Here is a 24,589-nt window from a genome sequence, read left to right as displayed (position 1 = left end):
TTGGGCACATACTATTCTCACCCTCATTTTACAAATAGGGAAACTGAGGGGAAGAGGAACTAAGTTACATTCCCAAGGCTGCGTCCCCAGTTAAGTGGCAGACCAGTAAGTGGTGACTCTCAGTGGGCTAACTTTAGGGTCCCAGCTTTTCATCAAAGTTGTAGGGGAGAAGGGAGGTGCAATCAGTAAAATGAATTTAAAAACCTCACCTTTTAGAGTTTAAGTCTTTTTGATCTGTGAGACCAATGATGATAGTGTCAGTTACCCCTTACATATCTCCTTGCCCAGCACAAAGCATTTTCTTGCATGGACTTCATTGTGCTCCCATGATAGCTTTGAGAGGCAGACGAGGTGAGTTTTAGTGGTTATTCTCAGCCAACAGTTGGGAAAGAGAAGCCCCGGAAGGTGAAGTGACTTGTCCAGTAAGTATGTGTTATGGAGTGACCACAATGGTTCTCATTCATCTTCTCACCTATCCATTACTGGAGGCTGGTGGCATTCACACAAGATGCCAGCTCCCCAGGGGCAAGTCTAAGGATTCTTGGGGAGTGAAAGAAGGAATCCTGGCATGGAAGGAAAAGCAGGGGCATACCCTTTTCCTCACCCAGCCCTGGGGCAAACACTTTACATCTTTGGTCTTTGAAGGGCCCTGTAGAGCTGGGCTGGCTGGCAAAATTAAGAGCTGCTCCAGAATGAGCTTGAAGGGGGTGGTTAGGCATGATTCAGGAGACAAAACCTCCTGATTTTCATCTCAATAGTATGCCCCCAAGTGGTGGTAGCAAAAGGGACAGAGTATGGTGGGTACATTTAGGATGTCATGGGCCACCTGCTTTCCTCACTAAGCCAGATCCCTCTTGGAGGTATCAGAAATGTCTTCAAGGCATCCTGCCTTTTGAGAACTGACTCCACTGCCAACCATAGTGCTCAACATTGGGATCTGCACTTTGTAGGTACATTTCCCCCTCCTCACAGAACTTGACAGCCACAATTTTCCCTTCTCTCTTTGGGAAGTGTATTTAAGTGTATTTAAGGTTCCTCCGTATTGTAGCATGTGCCAGAATCTTCCTTCATTTTTAAACCCAAATAAAATTGCATTGTATGTATACACCAAATATCTATCCATTCGTCTATCAATGGACACTTGGAATGCTTTCATCTTTTGGCTCCTGTGAATAATACTGCTCTGAGCATTTGTGTGTAAATATCTGTTCAAATGCCTGCTTTGATTCTTTTGAGTGTATGCCCAGAAGTGTAATTGCTGAGTTATATAATAATTCTATGTTAAATTTTTGAGGAATTGCTGATTCATAATTTTAGGTATAAAATATTAGGCCTTAAAATTACCAAGGAAAAATACTAGATATCTTTAACATGCTAAAGTAAAGAAAGCTTTTCTTAGTAAGACAGGAAAGACAAAATTCACAGTAAGAAACATTTACTGATTTGACTACATAAAATATTCAAAATTTATGCACCCACAGGCATGCATATAGATACACACATTAAACAAAAGCTATTTGTAATGTCTGGTAGATGAAAGGGTGATTTCTTAACATATCGAGAGCCCATGCAAATTACAGAAAAAAAATAACCGTGTAATTTTAATACATATGAAAAGCTGTTCAACCTTCAGTTAAAGTAATAAAATATATTTCTCACTTAGCAAAGATGAAATACCAAAATATTATGGGTATAGTTGTGAAAATATTCCCTTGGTTGGCAATTTAGGCAACATCTATCAAAATCCCTTGTCACAGTAATTTCAGTGCTAGACAATTATATTACTGTGTTTATTATTTATTGTGTCCTGTAGCCATGAATTCCATAGTTGCTTAGTGCTGGGTCCATATTTAAATGGGTCTGATGCTTACCATTAGTTTTTTTTCTTTTTCTTTTGAACCACAGCCTCTCCATTCTGAGTCCTTTTTTTTTGATTCTTAAGTGACTGCAATTTACTGTCAGTGACATACAACAAACTTTACCTACTTCACGTGTACAATTTGAAGTTTGAGCACATCTGAAGTCACCATGATAATGAAAATTGGTATTCATCACTCTGAAGAGTTTCCACATGCCCTTTTTTTTGTTGTTTAAAGATTTTACTTATTTGACAGATCTCAAGTAGGCAGAGAGGCAGGCAGAGAGAGAGAGGAAGAAGCAGGCTCCCTGCTGAGCAGTGAGCAGAGAGCCTGATATGGGGACTCACTCCCAGGACCCTGAGATCATACCTGAGCCGTAGGCAGAGGCTTTAACCCACTGAGCCACCCAGGTACCCCAAGTTTCCTCGTGCTTTTTTGGAATCACTCCCTGTGCCTTACCTATGCAACCACTGATCTGTTTTGTGTCACAACAGATCAGTATACATTTTATAGAATTTTTACATAAATGGAATCCTACCGTGTGTACCCTTTTCCTTCTGGATTTTTTTTTTTTCTTCACTCAGTATGGATACTTTGAAATTCATCAATGTGACTGTATTGTATTAGTTTTTCATTGTTTTAAATCATTGAGAAATATTCAATTGTATGAGTATATTGCTGTTTATCCATTCACCTGTTGATGAACAATTCATTTTTTGTTCAGCTGGTTATTTTTCTTTCCAGTTGGCTATTGAAATAAAGCCATATCAACATTTACATACAGGTCTTTATAAGGACATACATTTTCGTTTTTGTAAGGTAAATAAATATCCAGGAGTAGAAGGGCTGGGTAAGATGGGTAAGTGTCCATTTAAGAAACTGACAAGCTGTCTTCCAAAGTGTTTATATAATTTACATTCTTACCAGCAGTGTATGAGAGTTCCAGATGTGCCATTTGTTGTCAGTGTGAAGTGTGTTGTTTCAATGCTAACCATTTAGGCTTACACTAATATCTCATTGTGGTTTTAGTCTGCATTTCCCTAATAACTAGTGGCATTTGCACATTTTCATGTGCTTCTTTGTGTCTTTCATATTTTTCTGGGCGAACTATCTGATCAAATCCCTTGACCAGTTTTTTTGAACTGGATTGTTTCCTTTTTTATTGTTGAGATTTAAGTGTTCTTTTTTATTCTACATGTAAGTCCTGTATCAGGTATTTGATTTGCACATATTTTATATAAATCATGGATTTGTTTTTAACAGCTTATTTTGAGGAGCAGGACTTCAAAATTTTGATGAAATACAATTTATTAGATTTTCTATTTCATGGATTGTGCTTTTGGTATTGCATGAGGGGAATTTTTGCCTAACTGATCAAAAAACCCCATTTTCTATCTTTTCTTCTAAAAATCATGTAGTTTCAGGTTTCTGTTCATTTAAACCTATGAGTCAGTTTGAGTCAGTTTTTGTATCTAATATATGGTATAAATCAAAGTTCATTTCTTTGTAGATGTCCCATTTTTCTAGCTTCATTTGCTTGAAAAAGACCTTTTTCTATGAAATTGTCTTTGCACATTTTTCCAAAATTAATTGGCTGTGTGTATATAGATCTACTTATAGGCTAACTATTCCTTTCCATTTACTTATGTATTATCTTTTCACCAAAGTAAGTCTTTTTTTTTAAATTTTTTTTTTAAGATTTTATTTATTTATTTGACACAGAGAGATCACAAGTAGGCAGAGAGGCAGGCAGAGAGAGAGAGGAGGAAGCAGGCTCCCTGCTGAACAGAGAGCCTGATGCGGGACTCGATCCCAGGACCCTGAGATCATGACCTGAGCTGAAGGCAGCGGCTTAACCCACTGAGCCACCCAGGCGCCCTCACCAAAGTAAGTCTTAAAGTAAGGTGGTGGTAGGTAGTTCTCCAACTTTGTCCTTTTTCGAAGTTATTTTGTCAATTCTAGATCCTTTGCATATTCATATACATTTGAGACCTAGTTTAGCAAGACCTATAAAAAAATCTGCTGGACTTTTGATTGGGATTGTTTTAAATCCACAGGTCAATTTGGAGACAATTGAATTTTTGAATCCACAAACATAGTGTATCTCCTCATTTCATTATATCCTATTTATTTCTTTTAGCAATATTTTGTAATTTTCAGTGTACATATATTACATGTCTTTTATTAGATTTATCTCTCTATATAAATACTGATATTTTATATATTTAGTAATAAGTTGGTAATTTTAATTTCTAGCCATTCATTACTAGCACATAGAAATACAAGTGATTTTTTAAAAAAGATTTTATTTATTTATCAGAGAGAGAGAGAGAGAGAGCGAGCACAGGCAGACAGAATGGCAGGCAGAGGCAGAGGGAGAAGCAGGCTCCCTGCCGAGCAAGGAGCCCAATGTGGGTGGGACTCGATCCCAGGATGCTGGTATCATGACCTGAGCTGAAGGCAGCTGCTTAACCAACCCAGGCATCCCACAAGTGATTTTTATATATTGATCTTGTACCTACAGCACTCCTACTAAACTCACTTATTTGTTCTAGCAGCTTGTTTTCTCTTTGTTTTTGTTTTAGAATCCAAAGGTTTGTTGGCTTCTATAAACACACTGTGAAAACCCATATATCCTTGTCTTTTTCCTGATCTTCAGAAAAAAGCATTCGGTCTTTCACCATTAAGTATGATGTTAGCTGTAGGGTTCACAGAAGCCATTTTTTTGGGATGAGGATGTTTCCTTCAATTCCTGGTTTTCTGATGATTTTTATCATGAATGGACATTGAATGTTGGATTTTGTAAATTTTTTTCTCTCTGTCTGTTGAGATGATTTTATGGTTTTTCTCTTTTTAATTTGTTTAATGAATGACATTGGTTAATTTTCATATGTTAGAGCCACCCTGCATTGCTAGGATAAAACCCAACTGATTGTGGTATATTATCTTTTTTATATATTGGTAGGGTTTGATTGACTGAACTTTTATTTAGAATTTTTGTATCTATGATCATGAAGGATAATGGTCTATAATTTTTTATTTTTTGTAATTACTTTATCTGATTTTGGTGCTAGGGTAACTTTGGTCTCATACAATAAGTTAGAAAATATTTCCTCATCCTCAATGTCCCAGAAGAGTTGTATTGAATTGGCATTATTTAAAAAAAATGTTTGGTAAACTTATCAGTAAAGACTCCTGGGTCTAGAGTGTTTTTGAGGGCAAAGTTGTAAATCTCAAATTCAATTTTTTTTTAAAAGATTTTATTTATTTATTTGACAGAGAGAAATCACAAGTAGGCAGAGAGGCAGGCAGAGAGAGAGAGGAAAGCAGGCTCCCTGCTGAGCAGAGAGCCCGATGCGGGACTCGATCCCAGGACCCTGAGATCATGACCTGAGCCAAAGGCAGCGGCTTAACCACTGAGCCACCCAGGCACCCCTCAAATTCAATTTTTAAATTATATATAGGACTGTTTAGCTTATCTATTTCTTCTTGAGTGCACTTTGGAGGTGTCTCAAGGAGTTTGTCCTTTTCAGCTAGGTCATGGAATTTATTTGCATACCATTTCCACACTATTCCTTCATTATCTTTTTAATGTCTTTAGAGCTTGTATTGAAACCTCTCTTTCATTCCTGATATGGGCAATTTGTCTCTTTTCCCCTAATTAATTTGGGTAAGGAATTATCAATTTTATTGACTTTCATATCAGACTTTTTATTTAATAGGTTTTTCTGATTTGTTTTTGATTTTATGAATTTTTTCCTCTCTGCTCTTTAATATTTCTTCTTCTGTTTACTTTGGGTTTAATTTCCTCCTTTTGCTAGTTCTAAAAAAATGAGACAGATAATGATTTGAGACATTTCTTCTTTTATAAAATGTGCAGGTAGTATTAGAAATGTTCCTTTAAATAAAGAAATTTATATATATATATATATATATATATATATATATATATATATATTGGAATACTATGCAGCCATCAAAAGAAATGAAATCCTGCCATTTGCAATGATGTAAATGGAACTAGAGGGTATTATGTGAATGACATAAGTCAATCAGAGAAGCACAGTTATCATATGATCTCCCTGATATGAGGAAGTTGAGAGGCAAAGTGGAGGTTAAGAAGCTAGGGAAGGAAAAAACGAAACAAGATGGGATGAGGGAGACAAACCATAAGAGACTCTTAATCTCACGAAACAAACTGAGGGTTGCTGGGGGGAGGGGTGTGGGGAGAGGCTGGTTGGATTATTGTCATTGGGGAGGTTATATGCTATGGTGAGTGCTGTGACGTATGTAAGTCTGACGATTCACAGACCTGTACCCCTGGGACTAATAATACATTATATGTTAATAAAAATAATAAAATATATTTAATAAAAAATGTTCCTTTAAATATAGCTTGAATTTGCATTTCACAATTTTGATATAGTTTATTTCATATTCATTTAGTTAGAAATTCCCTTTTAAAAAAGTTTTTATTTAAATTCCAGTTAGTTTGCTTGCCCACAGGCTAGATGAGCTCAGAGCGTGGCCAGAGGCCAAGGAGACAGGAGGGACTGAGCACTTTTCTCCAAGGGTGCTCTGAGGAGTGGGGTCTGAGCTCTCTGCTCCTCAGGGCTGGAGGTTGGGAAGCTGCCATTTTCATTCCCATCCTCCGTCCTCCAAACTCTAGGAAAGTGTTAAGAAAACAAAAGCTCCCAAAAGGAACCCAAGCGAATTACTTAGCCTGGCCCCTGGTAAGGGTGGTGCAATTCTGCCTTGGGCAAAGACACTTGAGAATCATAACAACAGGACCCTCCCCAAGAAGATCAGCAAGAAATCCTGTCACGACCCAGTTCACTTACCAAGGAGAACAGCAGAATTCCAGAGGAGGAAAAATCAAAGCATGGAATTCATGGCTGTCTCTCCATGATTCTTGCAAAAGTTAATTATTATTTTTTTAATTTTATTTTTTCTTCTGCTAATTTTTAAAAAAGTTTTAACTTTTTTAAAAAAAATATTTTATTTATTTATTTGACAGACAGAGATCACAAATAGGCAGAGAGGCAGGCAGAGAGAGAGAGAGGAGGAAGGAGGCACCCCGCCGAGCAGAGAACCTGATGCAGGGCCCGATCCCAGGATCCTGGGATCATGAACTGAGCCGAAGGCAGAGGCTTTAACCCACTGAGCCACCCAGGCACCCCAAAAGTTTTAACATTTTTAAACTAGTTTATCTTAACACCTTTCAAAAAAATCTTTTTTTTAATAAAGATTTTATTTATTTATTTGACAGAGAGAAATCACAAGTAGACGGAGAGGCAGGCAGAGAGAGAGGAAGGGAAGCAGGCTCCCTGCTGAGCAGAGAGCCCGACGTGGGGCTCGATCCGAGGACCCTGGGATCATGACCTGAGCTGAATGCAGAGGCTTTAACCCACTGAGCCACCCAGGCGCCCCATAGTCATATTTTATCCTTCATTGTATCTAACTTTATTTTTTGTATACACATAGGGTTTTTTCTTCTAAAAAAATTCGGGATACAACTTCTTCTAATAGATCAAAATATACCCTAAATCTAGCACAGGGCTTTGTTCTAGTCTCTAGCCTGAGCAAATTCTCTCCACTTTCTTTTTCTTTATTCTCCCAACCCACTTATCTTATCAATTACTTTTTTAGAAGTTAAAAAAAAATTCATCTTTATAGTCATATTCCACCCTTCATTGTGTTTACACTTATATATGTTTTTTATTCTTTAAAGTTTTGGGAGGTCTTCTAAGAGATCAAAATACTCCCCAAATTAAGTGGGTGACCCTGTTCTATTCACCAGTCTAATATATATATTTTCTTAAAATTTTTTTTCCCTGAACTTCTTTTTATCCCCTTTCTTCCCCCCATGATTTGGGGTCTCTTCTGATTTGGTTAAAGCACATTTTACTGGGGTCTTTGCCACCCTTTTAGTATTTTATTTGCTCCTTCATATATTATCTGGATAAAATGACAAGACAGAAAAACTTACACAAAAAAAAGAATAAGAGGCAGTACCGAAGGCCAGGGGCCTAATCAATATGAACACTGGCAATATATCAGATCTAGAGTTCAGAATGACGATTCTCAAGGTGCTAGCCAGGCTCAAAAAAGGCATGGAAGATATTAGAGAAACGCTGTCTGGAGAAATAAAAGCTCTTTCTGGAGAAATAAAAGAACTAAAATCCAACCAAGTTTGAAATTAAAAAAGCTATTAATGAGGTGCAATAAAAAAATGGAGGCTCTTACTGCCAGGATAAATGAGGCAGAAGAGAGAATTAGTGATATAGAAGACCAAATGACAGAGAATAAAGAAGCTGAACAAAAGAGAGATGAACAACTACTGGACCATAAGGGGAGAATTCGAGAGATAAGTGTTACCATAAGATGAAACAGCATTAGAATAATTGGGATTCCAGAAGAAGAAAGAGAGAGGGGAGCAGAAGGTATATCGGAGAGAATTATTGTAGAGAATTTCCCTAATATGACAAAGGGAACAAGCATCTAAATTCCAGTCAGTTAACTTACAATGTAGTATTAGTTTCAGGGTACAGTTTAGTGATTCGACACTTCCATACAACACGGTGCTCATTAGTACAAGGGTGCTCCTTAATCCTCACACCTATTTCCCCCAACCACCCACCCATTTCTCCTCTGGCAGCCATCAGTTTTTTCTCTATAGTAAGAATCTGTTTCTTCTAATTTTTTCTTTGTTCATTGTGTTATTATTTAAAATTTTATTATTTCACTTCCAAATATTTGAGTATATTTCAGACATCTTTTAACTGATTTCTAATTTAATTTCATTGTGTTCCAATAACCTACTTGTATATTGGATTTGAAGACATTTTTGAGACTTGTTTTGAAGACTAGACTCTGAACTGTCTTGGTAAACACGTGCACTTTAAAACAAGGTTTATTTTGCTATTTTTGCTTGGAGTGAAAATTTCAGGTAGATCAAGTTTGGTCACAGTAATGTTTACCTTTATTTTCTCTACACGTTTTATCAATTGCTCAGAGAAGGTTGTTGAAATCGTTGACCGTCATTTGAATTTCTGTATTTATCCTTGCAGTTCTATCAGTTTTGCTTCATGTATTTTGAAGCTCTTTTATTATGTACCTAAATGTTTAGAATTGTTATGCCCTTTTGATTAAATGAGCGCTTTAACACTATGAAATAACTGCTTTATCCCTGATAATATTTTCTGCCCTGAAATCTACTTTGCTATTAATAAAGCTAATCTAGATTTCTTTTGATCAGTTTTAGCATGATATGACTTTTTCTACACTTTTACTTTTTTTTTTTTTTTTTTTTTAGATTTTATTTATTCATTTGACAGAGATCACAAGTAGGCAGAGAAGCAGGCAGAAAGGGAGGAGGAAGCAGGCTCACCACTGAGCAGAGAGCCCAATGCCCGGCTAAGAGATGATAATCATCATCCTTATTTTCAGTGAGTTGTAATCTTTCTGCTGGTGGAAGGTATAGCCTTGATCTGATAGATCCTGACTCACCAGGCCAGTGGTTGAGGAAAGTTGGGCTAGCTGTGGCAATTTATTCAAATTAGACAAGAATGATGTTTGTTGTCTTGATCTACTTATGCTTTCACAAATGATTTCTCTAGCATGTGATGCTGTTTGATAGGACTTTACTCCTAGTAGAATTTCTTTCAAAATTGGAGTCAATCTTGTCACTAAGTCTATGTGATATTCTTTATCCCCTGTTGTCTTTTCAGAAAACTTCACAGCATTTTCACCAGGAGTATATTCCATTCCATTCTCAAGAAACCATTTTTTTTTGTTCATCCATAAGAAGCAATTCCTCACCTGTTCAAATTTTCGTAGTCTTTTTTTTTTTTTAAATTCCAGTTAGTTAATATACAGTGTTGTATTAGTTTTAGGTGTATGATATAGTGATCCTGTAATTCCATACATCACCCAGTGCTCATCATGACAAGGGCACTCCTTAATCTCCATCACCTATTTCACTTATTCCCCTTACTCTCCCCTCCCCTCTGGTAACCATCAGTTTGTTCTCTATGATTGAGAGTGTTTTTATTACCTGTTTTATGGTTGTTTTTGAGGATTTTCTCTGATCCTATTTTGTTTTTCTCTTTCATGGTTTGCTGGTTTTGTTTGATGATACATTTGGATTTTTTTCTTTTTATTCATTGCATATTTATTAGTGGTTTTGATTTGTGGTTACCATTAGGTTTGTATATAACTTCTATATATAACTGTCTATATTAAGTGGATGGTCATTTAAGTTTGAATCCATTCTTTGCTTCTCTCCTTCCCATGTTTTATATATATGGTGTCATACTTCACATCCTTTTCTTTTGTGAGTTCCTTAATGCGTATTTTACAAAAATACTCATTTTTTTGGATTTTATGTTGCCTACCTTCATGTTGTCACTTTTGATCTTTCCTTTCCACTAAAAAAACTCCCTTCAATATTTTTTGTAGGGCTGGTTTAGTGGTCATGAACTCTTTTAGTTTTCCTTTGTTTGGGAAGGTCTTTATCTCTTCTTCTATACTGAATGATAGCCTTGCTGGATAGAGTACTTTTGGCTGCAGATTTTTCCCATTCAGCACTTTGAATATATGATGCCACTCTCTTCTGTCTTGGAAAAATTTCTGCTGAAAAATCCCCTGATAGCCTTATGATGTTTCCCTTGTATGTAACTGTTTTCTTTTGTATTGCTGCTTTAAAATCTTTTTCTTTATCACTATATTTTGCCATTTTAATTATAATATATCTTGGTATGGGCCTGTTTTTGTTGATTTTTGGGGGAGAATTCACTGTGCCTCCTGGAAATGGATATTTGTTTCATTACCCAGATTACAGAAGTTTTTAGCTATTACCTCTTCAAATAAATTCACTGCCCCCTATTCACTCTCTTCTTTTTCTGGGACTCCTATAATTTTTTTTAAAAATATTTTATTGATTTGTTTGATAGTGAGAAAGAGAGAGAGAGCACACACACAAGTAGGGGGAGCAGCAGGCAGAGGGAGAAGCAGGCCCTCTGCTGAGCAGGGAGCCCGATGCGGGGCTCGATCCCAGGACCCTGGAATCATGACCTGAGCCGAAGGCAGACACTTAACGACTGAGCCACCCAGGCGCCCTGGGACTCCTATAATTTGAGGGTTATTACGTTTGATGCAGTCACTGAGTTCCTCAAGTCTCCTCTTGCTTTGCATAATTCTTTTTTATCTCTTTTGTTCAGTTTGATTACTTTCTATTACTTCATCTTCTGTGTCATTAATTTGTTCCTCTTCTTCTTCCAGACTGCTGTTCATTCCATCCAGCATGTTTCTCATTTCATTTACTGAGCCTTTTATCTCTGCTATGCTATTCCTTATCTCTGTTAAAGTTCTCACTGATGTCTTCCACTCTTTCTTGTATTCCAGTGAGTATCTTTGTGATCATTACTTTAAATTCTCTATCAGCCCTGTTACTTAGCTTTGTCATAGCTTTGTCCTGTTTTTTTTTTTTTTTTTTTTTTCATTTGGGACACAGTCCTCTCTCTTCTCATCTTGTCTAAATCTCTGTGCCTGCTTCTCTGTGTTAGGAAGGCTAACTACTTTTCTGTTCTTGAGGGTAATGGACTTATGAAGAGGTCCAGTAGTGCTCTGTAGTGTAGTGTCCCCAGGGCCTGGCACTTCCAGGAGTGTCTGCAGTGTGTGCTCTATGTGCTCTGCTATTATCATCTGGCTGCTTTGTCCTTTAGACCAGTCATCTGCAGAGGCTCTCTTTGCTTTTTGTGGACAGTGTTGGTCCCTGACCTGAATGTTTCAACAGATGTGCTCTCATCTGCTTGTGAAATGAGACCTGTTGCCACTGCCATCAGAACCAAGGCCCTGTAAAACTCATGGGTTTGGAGATTTAGTGTGGGCAGGTCTTCAGGGGGAGGGGACCCACTATGCTGGGACTGAGGCAAGTGTGACAGGGAAGGGCAGTTCCATTGAAGCATAGGAAGGCACAGCTTGGTGTAAGCAAGTTAGATAGCAAATGTTGGTGCTGTGCCGGCTCCTACCGGTGGCTCTGTGTATCTTGAGGGGTAGGGGAAGGAAATGGCACCTGCCAGTTCTTGTGTTTTTATATTGGTCCCTCCATGAATGTTGCCTCTCTGAGACACATTCTTAGATGAGCAAATAGTCTCCTCACTGTGTGCCCCAAGTGTTCTTCAGATCACTGTCTTCATGCTGTATATCCATGGGCTTGCCTTGCCTTCTGTCCAAGAGCAGCCCTACTGCTTCTGGGCTCTTTAAGCCTGCTGACTTAAAACTCCAGGCTTTAAGTCCTGCTGGTTACAAGAACTCATGAAATTCAGCTCCTTTCAATTTCCAAGCCAATTGTATGGGGATTTGTTTCCCCCATGCACACTCCTGTGTCCTAGGCTTGCTCTCACCCTTCTCTGCAATTGTGGCTTCCTCTCTACCATAATCCATACCAATTGTGGCTTCCTCTCTACCATAATCCATTTCTCTCTCAATCTGTCTCTCCAGACTTCTTGATTTCTTCACTGTGGCCTCTTCTTTAACTTTAGCTGTTTAATTTACCCTGCCAGTGTTCAGGTTGATTTCTGGAGTATTTAGGATGATTTGATAGTTATTGATTGTATTTGTGGGATGAGATGAGCCTAGGCTTTTCCTACTCCACTACCATCTTCCCATCCAAGTCCAGTCTATTTCTTCTTGAGTAAGTTTTGATAGTTGCATCTTTCTAGAAACTTGTCTACTTCATATGGATTATCCAGTTTTTGGTATATGGTTGTTTATAGTATTCTTTCATAATTCTTTTTTTTTTTTTTTTTTGAGTAAGGTCAGTAGTAATGTCCCTTCTTTCATTTTAGGTTCTATAATTTGACTCCTTTCATTTGATGAAACTAGATAAAGATTTATCAACTTTGCTGACTTTTTCAAATAATTGGCTTTTGGATTCATTGATTTACCTGTTGTTTTTAGTCTTGATTTCATTAATTTTTGCTGTAATGTTTACTATTTCCTTTCTTCTGCTTACTTTACTGTGATCTTTTTTCAGTATCTTAAGGTAGAATGTTAGGTTATTGATTTGTGATCTTTCTTCTTTCTTAATATAGGTATTTATAGATATTAATTTCACTCCAGGCCTTTCTTCAGCTGCATCTCATGTTTTGATACATTATGTATTCATTAGTATTCATCTCAAAGTATGTATAATTTCCTTTGATTTCTTCTTTAACTTGTGGGTTGTTTTAGCATGTGTTTTTACATTTCCACATTTTTTCCTGTTACTGATTTCTAGTTTCATTCTATTTTGGTCAGAGAACATACTTTATATTATTTAAAATTTGTTTAGTTGTTTCATGACCTAGTATATTGTCTATCCTCTATAATGTCCCAGGTGTCCTTGAGATGAATGTATATTCTGTTATTGTTGAGAGGAGTGTTCTATGGTATGTTTTAGGTATATTTGGTTTATAATGTTCAAGTTCCCTATTTCTTTGTTAATCTTCTGTCATCCTATCCATTATTGAAAATGGAGTATTGAAGTCTCTATGATGGCTTGTTGGCTTGTTTATTTCTCCTTTCATTTTGGTCAGTTTTTGCTTCATTACTTTGGTGCTGTTACTGGTTCATATTAATTTATAACCATTGTATCTTCCTAATGGATTGATTCTTTTTGTCATTATACAAGTTTCTTCTTGTCTCTAGTACCATCTTTTGTTTTAAAGTTTATTTTGCCTGATATCAGTATAACCACTCGAACTTCCCTGTGGTTACTATTTGTGTAATCTTTTACCATCCTTTCACTTTCAACCTATTTCTGTCTTTGAAATTAAAGGGTGTCTTCTGTAGGCAACATATGATTGGATCATGTTTTCCTATCCAATCCAGCATCTCTTTTTTGATAGTTTAGTTCACTCACATTTAAACTAAAAATTTTTAAAAGATATTACTTACTTACCTGAGAGATAGAGCAAGCAAGAGAGAGGGCATGAGCAGCAGGGAGAGGCAGAGGGAGAGAGAGAGGAGCAGACTCCCTGCTGAGTAGGGAGCTGGATGCGGGGCTTGATCCCAGGATCCCAGTCTCCCAGGATCATGACCTGAGCCAGAAGCAGGTGCTTAATCAAAGGAACCATGCAGGTGTCCCTGTTTCACTCACATTTAATGTTATCTTTATTATTACTGCATTTATTTCTACCATCTTATTTTATATATATATGTGTGTATATATATACACTATATATATGTCTTTATATGTATATATATGTCTGTATATGTGTCTTTTTGTGTTCCTCCATTCCTTTACTTCTTTCGTTAACATTGAGTGAATATTTTTTTAAAAAGATTTTATTTATTTATTTGACAGAGAGAGATCACAAGTAGGCAGAGAGGCAGGCAGAGAGAGGAAGGGAAGCAGGCCCCCTGCTGAGCAGAGAGCCTGATGTGGGGCTCAATTCCAGGACCCTGGGATCATGACCTGAGCCGAAGGCAGAGGCTTTAACCTACTGAGTCACCCAGGTGCCCCAAGTGAATATTTTTAATATAGCATTTTAATTTCATTGATGATGTTTTCCATTATGTTTTTGAAAATTTTTTAATGGGTTGCTCTAGATTTACTATATACATTTAACTTATTAGTATTAATTTCATATTTATAGGAGCTTAATTCTAGTAAAATATAGAAATGTTACTCTATAATAGAGTATAGCTCTATAACTTCTCTCCCCTTTTGTGGTCACTGTTATTCATCTTACATATCTTTGTGCTACAAACCCCAAAATACTCTTGCCTTTTAATAATTTTCTGTATGTCTTATAGGTTTTTGATTCTGATTTCCTCTGTTATTCTCTTATTTTGTGTTTTGCTGGTTCTTTTTTGTAGTGACATGCTTTATTTCCCTTTTCATCTCCTGTGTACTTTGTATAGATATTTTCTATGTGGAGATGAGAGAGATCATGGAGCTTATGTAAGACAGTTTAAAATTTTAACTGTTTTAAACTGATAACAACTTAACTTCAATTGCATGTAGAATCTATTCCTTTACAGCTCTGTCCCCACCTTATGTTACTGATGTGTCACAAATTATATCTTGATATATTAAGCATCCATTAATGTAGCTTTGTTGTTATCTTTATACCCTTCCCTTTTAAACACTGTGTAAGAATTGAAAGTGAATTTAAAAATACCAAAATTACATGATTTCAGTCTCTACACATTCATATATTTATCTTTATGGGAGAATGTTATATTTTCACATGGCTTCATGTCACTGTGTAGCATCCATTTGTTAACCTTGAGGGTGTAACATTTTAGCATTTCCTTATAGAGCAGATTTCTTTAGCATTTCTCATAGAGCAGATCTAGTGGCAATGAACTCCTTCAGTTTTTCTTCATCTAGGAAATTCTTATCTATTCTTAATTTTGAAGGGAAGTTTTGCTGAATATAATATTTTTTTGATTGCTCTTTCTTTCAGTACTGAGAAGATATCATACAAGTGCCTCTTAGCCCTATATAAGGTTTCTGCTGAGAAAGCCACTGATAATCTTACAGATGTTTCCTAGAATATCACAGGTCACTTTTCTCTTGCTGCTTCTAAGACTCTTTTTTGGTCTTTGACTTTAAGCAGTTTGATTATAATGTGTCTCAGTACGAGTTTTTCTGCATTTGTCCTTAAGTTATTTGAGCTTCTGGAATTTGTATGTCCATTTCTTTCCTTAACCTTGGGAAATTTTCATTCACTATTTAAAAAATGTGCTCTCTGCCCCTTTTTCTCTCTCCTGTTTTGGGACTCCATAATGTGTATGTTGGTCTGCTTTATGGTGATCTTTTAGTCCGTAAGGCTCTCTTTACTTTGTTTTCTTTCTTTTGTTGTTTTTGTTCCTCTAACTTGCTAATTTCAAATGACTTGTCTTCAAGTTTACTGGTTCTTCCTTCTGCCCTTTAAATTTCCAACCTGCATCGTGAATTTTTCAATTCAATTATTATATCCTTTAGCCTCAGAATTTATTTAGTTTTTAAAGTTTCTGTCTCCTTGTTGATATTATCATTTTTTCTTTGTTTTTTGATTTCATTTAGTTGCCTTTGTGTTTCTTTTTAGCTAATCATGTGTCTTTAAGACAATTGTTTTAAATTACTTGCCAGGTAATCCATGGATATCTGTTATTTTAGGGTCAGGTCCAGAAGATTTATTTTGGTCCTTTGATTGGGTCCTATTTACCTATTTCTTTATATCCCTTGTGATCTTTTGTTGAGATTTGGGCATTTGAAAACTGCTTTCTCCCATTGTTTATGTAGAAGACCTCTACCAGGTAGCCCAGTTAGAGGTTTTTGGACCTTTCAGTCTTTTTTCTGGGGATGCATCTTCTCTAGGCTTTTGTGTGTGGTTTTCTTCCACACCTATATAGTTTTTATCAGTCTTAATTTTCCTAAGACATTCCCTGCTTCTTGGAAGCTCTTGGTCTTGGCATCTGTTTTACTCCTCTGCCCATAATCTCTTGCTTCCCTACCACCTGTCTGTGGAACATCAGATTCCTTTTGGCTCTAAATGTGCTGTGGCACCTGCCTCTGTTTTCAGTGACCTCTAAAATGGTGACAAATCGATGCTGCCATTCTCATTCATGTTCCCTATCAGCTGAGACAGAAACTAGTCCCTCAGGCATCCCACCGACAAACCGAAACTCTGGACATGAGTCCCACTCTTTTCTGTCCATCCTAACTGTTGGGGTGAAAATTAGGAGGTTTCCTCCTGTTTGAATTGCTCTGTACCAGATAAGGGGGGAGGCAAAGGTGAGCAAAATGCTATGAACCTACCCTTTTATGAGCTTTCATTTCTTGACTGTGCATTCACTTGGGGACTGTAGGTTTTGAACTAGTTCCTGAAGTTCTCATAGAGGTATTTTGGTTTATATGTTGTTAATTCAGTGTCTCCCTGGGGTAAATGAAGGCCTGGAGCTTCCAGTTCACTCTCTTTCAGATATAATCACTTTGTTGGGTCCATGGTCAAAGGAGCGAGACTGATACAAAGCGAATGTCAAGCAAAGCTTTATTCCGCGCCAAGCATCGAGAATCAAACTGACCGGGCAGGGCCGTCTCTTGCAACGAGGCGACCCCTCCCAGCCTCACAGACTAACTTTTATAGAGTAAAGGACATGTGGTTGAGTCTGGCCACACACAGGTGGCCAATTGAATTACAATTCACCCTATAGTAGTTATTTGAACCAGCCTATCTCTCTGGTCAGAATTGGCACCCAGAAGGCAGGACCCACATTCTTAGGTGGTTAGGGAGGTGCTTTTCTGATTGGATGTCTCTACCTGGCTTGGCTCATCCTTGTATTTTGGTCTCTGTTACCTCCCCCTGACCTGGCACGTCCTGGTATATGGGCTCTGTTATCAGGGGCTGGTCAGTCATATTTTTTCTGGTTTCCCAGACTTGTTTCTAAGTAAGTTCCTCTGGGGGGGCAGGGTCAATCTAAGTTTACTGCATAAACAACAAAATGGCTCACTCTGGCTAAGCAGGCCCTTACAACTTCTATTAAATTTTTTAAAATTCCTATCTCTTTATTGGTATTCTCTATTTGGTATAACATTGTCATCATCTTTTTCTTTCTTTCTTTTCTTTCTTTTTTTTTTTTTTTAAAGATTTTATTCATCCATCTGACACAGAGAGAGAGAGAGATCACAAGTAGGCAGAGAGGCAGGCAGAGAGAGAGGGGGGAAGCAGGTGCCCCACTGAGCAGAGAGCCCAAAGTGAGGCTAGATCCCAGGACCCTGAGACCATGACCTGAGCTGAAGGCAGAGGCCCAACCCTATGAGTCACCCAGGCGCCCCTCATCATCCCTTTCTTATATGAAGATGTTTTTTCCTGTGACCATAGTCGTAATGTCTGTTTGGAAATCTTTTTCTGTTAAATCTGACATCTGGTTGCACTTGCAGGTAGTTTCTGTTGCCTACTTTTTCTGGTATGCGTGTCATTTTTCTGTTTTTTTTGGTATGACTTATAATTTTTTTGTTGGGAACTCAACATTTTAGGTAATATATTGTATCAACTTTGGGACAGACTCCCCACCCCAGGACCTCCTATTCTTTGTTTGTTTATTTGTTCAGTGACTGTCTGGATCATTTAGTGAGGTCTCTCTCCTCCCCCTAGTATGATGAAATATCTAATATAAGCTTTAGGAAGCCTAGCTTTGAGTATGCCCATAGTCATCCTGAAGTGACAGTGGCAATGGTAGGTCTCTTTTCCACTCTTTCCCCATCATACCCAGCTGTTCAATTTCACTAATTGCAAGATGATTGCTGTACTGTTTTCAACAATGCCCTGGGGCATAAAATTCATGAATTCAATGAAATTGTGGCTTCTTAGTAGAAATAATTTCTTTTTTAAAAAAATTAACATTTTTTAATTTACCATACAGTGCGATATTGGTTTCTGGAGTAGAATTCAGTGATTCATCATTTACATACAACACCAGGGCTCATCACCAGTGCCCACTTTACTACCCATCACCCATCTAGCCCATCCCCCACCCTGCTCCCTCCATCAACCCTCAGTTTGTTCTCTATCATTAATAGTCTCTTATGGCTTGTTTCATCCTCTCCCTTTTTTCTGTTTCTCTTCCCATATGTTTGTCTGTTTTCTTTCTTAAATTCTGCATATGCATAAGATTGTATGATATTTGTTATTCTCTGACAGACTTATTTCACTTAGCATAATACATTCTAGCTCTATCCACATCATTGCAAATGGTGAGATTCCATTCTTTTTGATGGCTGAATAATAATCCATTATATGAGGTTAGTGTCTGATATTTGTTCTTAGCCTGGATAGTTTCTTCCAGCTATTTTACTCCTGGGTTCTCCCCTGTGAACTAGCTGCTAAGTCTAGGCTGTATCTTCATTTGCTCCATGATTCTAAAGGTGGAAAGTCTTTCCCCACAACCTCCACTGTTCTTAAGGGTGTTCTACACTTGAACTTCATACTTAAATTTACTGTATTCTATTTGCTTTTACTTTACCTCATCAGCTTTTTGTACCTGTTATTCTTATTTTCTGCTTTCTTATGCATGACTATAGGTATATTTTATGATTCAATTTGATTTCTGCTTTGTTAACTATAACTCTGTGTTTAAGTTTAGTGGTCGCTTTAGGGTTTATAGTATTCATCTTTAATTTATCACAGTGTATTTTAAGTGGTATTATATAATTTAATATATAGTTTTAAGAATCTATGGTAACATTATTTCATTTCCCAGATGGCCTTTGTGTCACTGTCATCCTTTACTTCTGAATTATATTATAAATCCCACAATATTGTTATGATTTTTCTTTAGGTAGTTTATTATCTTTTAAATAGTTTTAAATGATAAATAAATATTGCACCTTTTCTAGAATTACCATTTCCGGTGTTTTTCATTCCTTTGAGTAAACCTAGATTTCCCTCTGGTATAATTTTCCTTTTCACTGAAGATTTCGTTTAACTTTTCTTATGTAGGTTTGCTGGTGATGAATTCCTTTTATATTTCTGAAATATTTTTCACCTTTTCTTTTGAGAGATATTTTTTTCCTGGATGTAAGTTTCTACACTGACATTCCCTCCCCTCTTTTCTGTTCTTTAAGTATGTTTCTTAACAGTCTTCTTTCTTGCATTGATTCTATAGAAGGTCTTCTTTATTTGTCTTTTCTCTCTGCACTTAATGTGTCTTTTTTACTCTGTTTTTAGAGATTTTCTGTCATTGGTTTTAAGCATGTGTCTTGGTGTGATTTTCTCAGTTTTTATTGTGCTTGGAGTGTATTGAATTTATTTCATCTGAGTTTATTTTTTTAAATTAAATTTAGAAAAAATTAGCCTTTTTTCATTTAGTTATTTCTTACATTCTACCCCACTCCTTATCTCCTTATGGGGTTTAATCACACATGTATTAAGCTATCTGAAGTGGATTTATGGCCCACTGTTGCACTATTCTTATGGTTTTTGTTTTCTTCTGTGTTTGACTTGGGTAGGTTGTATTGCTAGTTTCTCAAATTCACCAATTTTCTTCTTGCAATGTCTAATTTACTGTTAGTCTCATTAAGTGTATTATTAATTGAAGACATTGTAGTTTACATCTCAGAAATTGTATTTGAATCTTTTAAATCTTCTATGTCCCCATTTATTATGTTTTTCTATAGTTTTCTGAAGATTTAGAATATAGTTATAATACCTGTTTTAATGATCTTGTCTAATTTTATCATTTTTGTCATTTCTGAGTTTTAACCCATTTTTCTCACCGCAAAATATGAGTATATTTCCTACTTTTTTTGCATGTCTAGTATACAAATTATGCCTAGCATGGGAATCATTTTAAGATTCTATAGGTATCTTAAAGAAAATAATAATGTTCAACAGTTTTTAGGGAAAATGAGCTGTTCTTGGTTATTCTACTGGTTTCTCATAGAACTTTAACAGAGGACAGGAGTCAAAAAAGACTGAGGATAAAGATGTAGAAAGATTGAGATGAGAAGGAACGAGGTGAAGGAAGTCTGATAGGATGGTGTTTCCCTTTTCAGGAAGGTATGAGGCAAGGCTGGTACGTATGAGAAAGTTAGGCAGAAAAGGAAGGGCTTGAAGAGTATGAAGTACATTCAGGGCTACAGCTGGGAAATAAGGACTCAACCAAAAATTAGTAATTAGATTGTTTTAACAGTTGGTCCTAGCTGAGGTTAGGGCATAGGGCCTGGGAAGACTGGGTTATGGTATTGCCTAGGCAGGACTCCCCATGGCATTCAGTAGATCCCTAAGTTTACTACAATTTTCCAAACATCTCCTTGCTGAAAGGCCTCCCCTTCTGCTCTGTCTCACAACACAGCCCTTACTATCTTTCAGTCAGTCATTCTTCAACTCTGTCTGGTACTCTTGTCTGTCAGATGGCAGCTCTTGGTGATTACACATAATTTTTCAGTCCTACACTCTGGGACTCTTGATACTATGTAAGAATGTTAGAACTCCTAAATTCACTTTCTTACTTTCTTCTTTGAACTTTCAGTGTAGATCATTTGGCTGTTTCTTTTACCTTCCATTTACCTTTCCTTTCCTTGCTGTATTCTCCTTTCCTTTTTTGAGTCTCTGTTTAAAGGAGTAGAATAAATTTCACTCTGACTTGCCAGTCTTTTTTTTGTAAATTGTCCTATTTCTTCTTGTATGTCTATGGAAATAGTTATTTTTTCCCCAAAGATTTACTCTCCCTTTTTCCTATATGACTTCCCAGCTTGACTACATTTCCCTTGTAGCTAAATAGGCAATATAATTAAATTTTTGCCCATAGACTGTGAGCAGATGTTATGTGTGCAAATATGCCTCACTTGCTTGAAATAAATTGCTTTCCTAAGGCTTCCTGTCATTTTTCTTCCTAAAAGCTGAAATATGGAGATTGTGGAATCTTTCATGAAGTTGAAGACAATAATGGCCTAGGAAATCAAGAATAATTGACTTGGAAGGAACTGGATTCCTTAATGAGATGGGGCAAGTTTACCCCATCAGTCTGGAAACTACCCCACCACTCATACACATTTCAGATTATTGAGAAAAAAGAAAATATTAAGCCACCATATATTTGGGTTTCTTTATTATAGCAGTTAATTATAAGAGTTGAGTCTTTAATTTAACTAAATTTAACACATTTAATTTAACTTTAACATATTTATTCATGAATGGTGGCATATCATTAACATACATAATATCCCAGGAAGGAAATTTTTGTTTATGTATCTTTTATTTTGTTGGAAAAAGTATAACCTTATTGGGTGTAGTGTAGTGCTGTCAGGGCACAATCTTGTGCCCTGTTTAATTGTTTCCATATTGTGTAATTGTTTCCATATTAATAATAATAAATTAAATAAAATAACCAAATTAATAATCCATAAAAACAACAAAAATGGAGTCCTGAAAAATCCTGAAGGTAGATATTATTATTCACATTCCATAGATTAAAAGATTGAATTCAGAGAGATTAGAAGACTTACATAAATTCAGGGTACCTGGGTGGCTCAGTTTGTTGAGCATGTCTGCCTTTGGATCATGAGGTCATGATCTCAGGGTCCTGGAATTAAACCCCCTCATTGGGCTCCCTGCTTAGCAGGGAGTTTGCTTCTTCCTCTCCCTCTGCACTGCGTCCCCACTTGTGCATGCACACGTGCTAGCATGGTCTTTCTTTCTCTTAAATAAATAAATAAATAAATAAATCTTTTTAAAAAAGACTTACATTAATTTACACAACTACTCAAGTAACAGGTCTCAAAGCCATTTGCGAACTATTTACTTTAGTGTTTATTCTAAGTACTTCACACTGCTTAGTAAAATTAGAAGTGATTGAAGTACCTTAAATGCAAGCTGGTGCAACACTCTGGAAAACAGCATGGAGGTTCCTCAAAAAGTTGAAAATAGAGCTACCCTACAACCCAGCAATTTCACTACTGGGTATTTACCCTAAAGATACAAATGTAGTGATCCGAAGGGGCACATGCACCCGAATGTTTATAGCAGCAATGTCCACAATAGCCAAACTATGGAAAGAACCTAGATGTCCATCAACAGATGAATGGACAAAGAAGATCTGGTATATGTATACAATGGAATACTATGCAGCCATCAAAAGAAATGAAATCTTGCCATTGGCGGTGATGTGGATGGAATTAGAGGGTATTATGCTGAGCAAAATAAGTCAATGAGAGAAAGACAATTATGATATGATCTCCCTGATATGAGGAAGTTGAGAGGCAACGTTGGGGGCTTGGGGCTAGGAAAGGAATAAATGAAACAAGATGGGATCAGGAGGGAGACAAACCATAAGAGACTCTTAATCTCACAAAAAAACTGAGGGTCCTGGGGGTAGGGGGCTAGGTGGGGTTATGGACATTGGGGAATGTATGTGCTATAGTGAGTGCTGTGAAGTGGAATCCTGGCAATTCATATACCTGCACCTCTGGAACTAATAATACATTATATGTTAATTTAAAAATTAAAAATAAATAAATAAATAATAAAAAGGGATTACTTAAAAGAAAAATAACAAACCCATTTAAGTCTCCACCCAAACTAATCTGTCACTTAATCAACAACTATGCATTGTCAGCGATATTCAGGACCTTTTCATAGGGAAGAAGGTAATAGTCCTTTCTAGCCTGTTCTCTGCTCATGCAGAAGAACATGTATATATAAACAGGTGCCACACTGGGGAAAGAGGAAGTACAATATGACCAAGCCCTTTTTATGTTTTAGATACTGCAATAATGAGGTAAGTCTTATTATTATAATTGTAAGTCCTGGAGAGGTTAAGAGACTTGCGCCAAGTCACACAACCAGTAGCTTTCAGGCTTGGGATTTGACCCTAGGTCTGTGAAGACTCCAAAAACTCATTTTATTATCACTAAAGCTTGTGGGGGATTTCCTAGATGTGACTGAAGTTTACCAGAGGGTAATTATTTTCCTCCAGGAAGTCAAAGAAGCCTTGGTAGAGTTGTTAGAGTTAGATCTGGTTGGGATTTAGATAGGGAGAGAAAATATGAAGACAGGGAAAGGGAAGATAGCTTGGTAAGGGAGCCAAGATGTGAGTGAAAGATGGTGAGTGGGCCAGCGCTGTTGGTAGGGAAGGTTTATGCTGGCGAACATGGGGACATTTGCTTCATGGCTCTAGACTTCCATGAAGGCAGTCTAGAAATGACAGCTGCCTTCTTGATACCCTTCCCTTCCCCAGCCCAGTCCATATCTGTGAGGTCATTATTCTGGGCACCTGAACCTGGGTTTGGACTGCCCAGGTTCCGTGAACTAAGACAAAGTTTTGGTCCTGCTCTCTGTCTAAACTCACACCCTTTTATATACATTTGGATCAGAAATCTGAACTGGCCTTTGTCTGAACACCAGTGACAGCCAGGCACCCAGCAAGATGGTACTTAATTGCTCCTTCAGGGTCCACTTAGAATAATAGCTGAGAAAAGGTGTCCCCAGGTGTCTCCCATTGGCAGTGACAAACTTTGCTGAAGATGAGTCACAAGTTCTTGGCAGAATTAGCTTAAATAGGGGAAGAAAGCTTTTTATCTAGACTGATCTTGTCCTAGATTGCATACTGCTTCCGTGTCACCATGTTTCCAACCTCAGTAATGACTGATGGCGAAAGGATGGCTATACATAAAATCCATTAGCTCCACAAAGGTGAAGAATTTTTTTCAAGGTAATTAAGAGTATTGTGAAGATGGCTCATTCTGTTGGGTGATATAAATGGATGAGAAACATTCTGCTCATAGTTCTAAGTATGCTTAATTTTTATCATTAACTATTTATAAGACCTGATATTTTTCATTTAGCTGACCTACAACCATTAACATTTATAGATTTATCACTCTGTATTATTATTGTTTTTTTTTTGCCTAAAAACATTTTTTTTAAATTTCTTTTCAGCGTAACAATATTCATTGTTTTTGCACCACACCCAGTGCTCCATGCAATCCGTGCCCTCTCTAATACCCACCACCTGGTTCCTCCAACCTCCCCCGCCCTTCAAAACCCTCAGATTGTTTTTCAGAATCCATAGTCTCTCATGGTTCACCTCCCCTTCCAATTTGCCTCAACTCCCTTCTCCTCTCCATCTCCCCTTGTCCTCCATGCTATTTGTTATGCTCCACAAATAAGTGAAACCATATGATAATGGACTGTTTGATCATTAAATGAATAGACTAACTAAGATGCAAAGACTGCCTGAGAGTTAGGGTTTGCATT

This window comes from Mustela lutreola, chromosome 4, assembly GCF_030435805.1.
Source record: "Mustela lutreola isolate mMusLut2 chromosome 4, mMusLut2.pri, whole genome shotgun sequence".
Lineage (NCBI taxonomy): Eukaryota > Metazoa > Chordata > Mammalia > Carnivora > Mustelidae > Mustela > Mustela lutreola.
The sequence above is the reverse complement of the archived record's forward strand: the minus strand, read 5'-3'. Positions refer to the sequence as shown.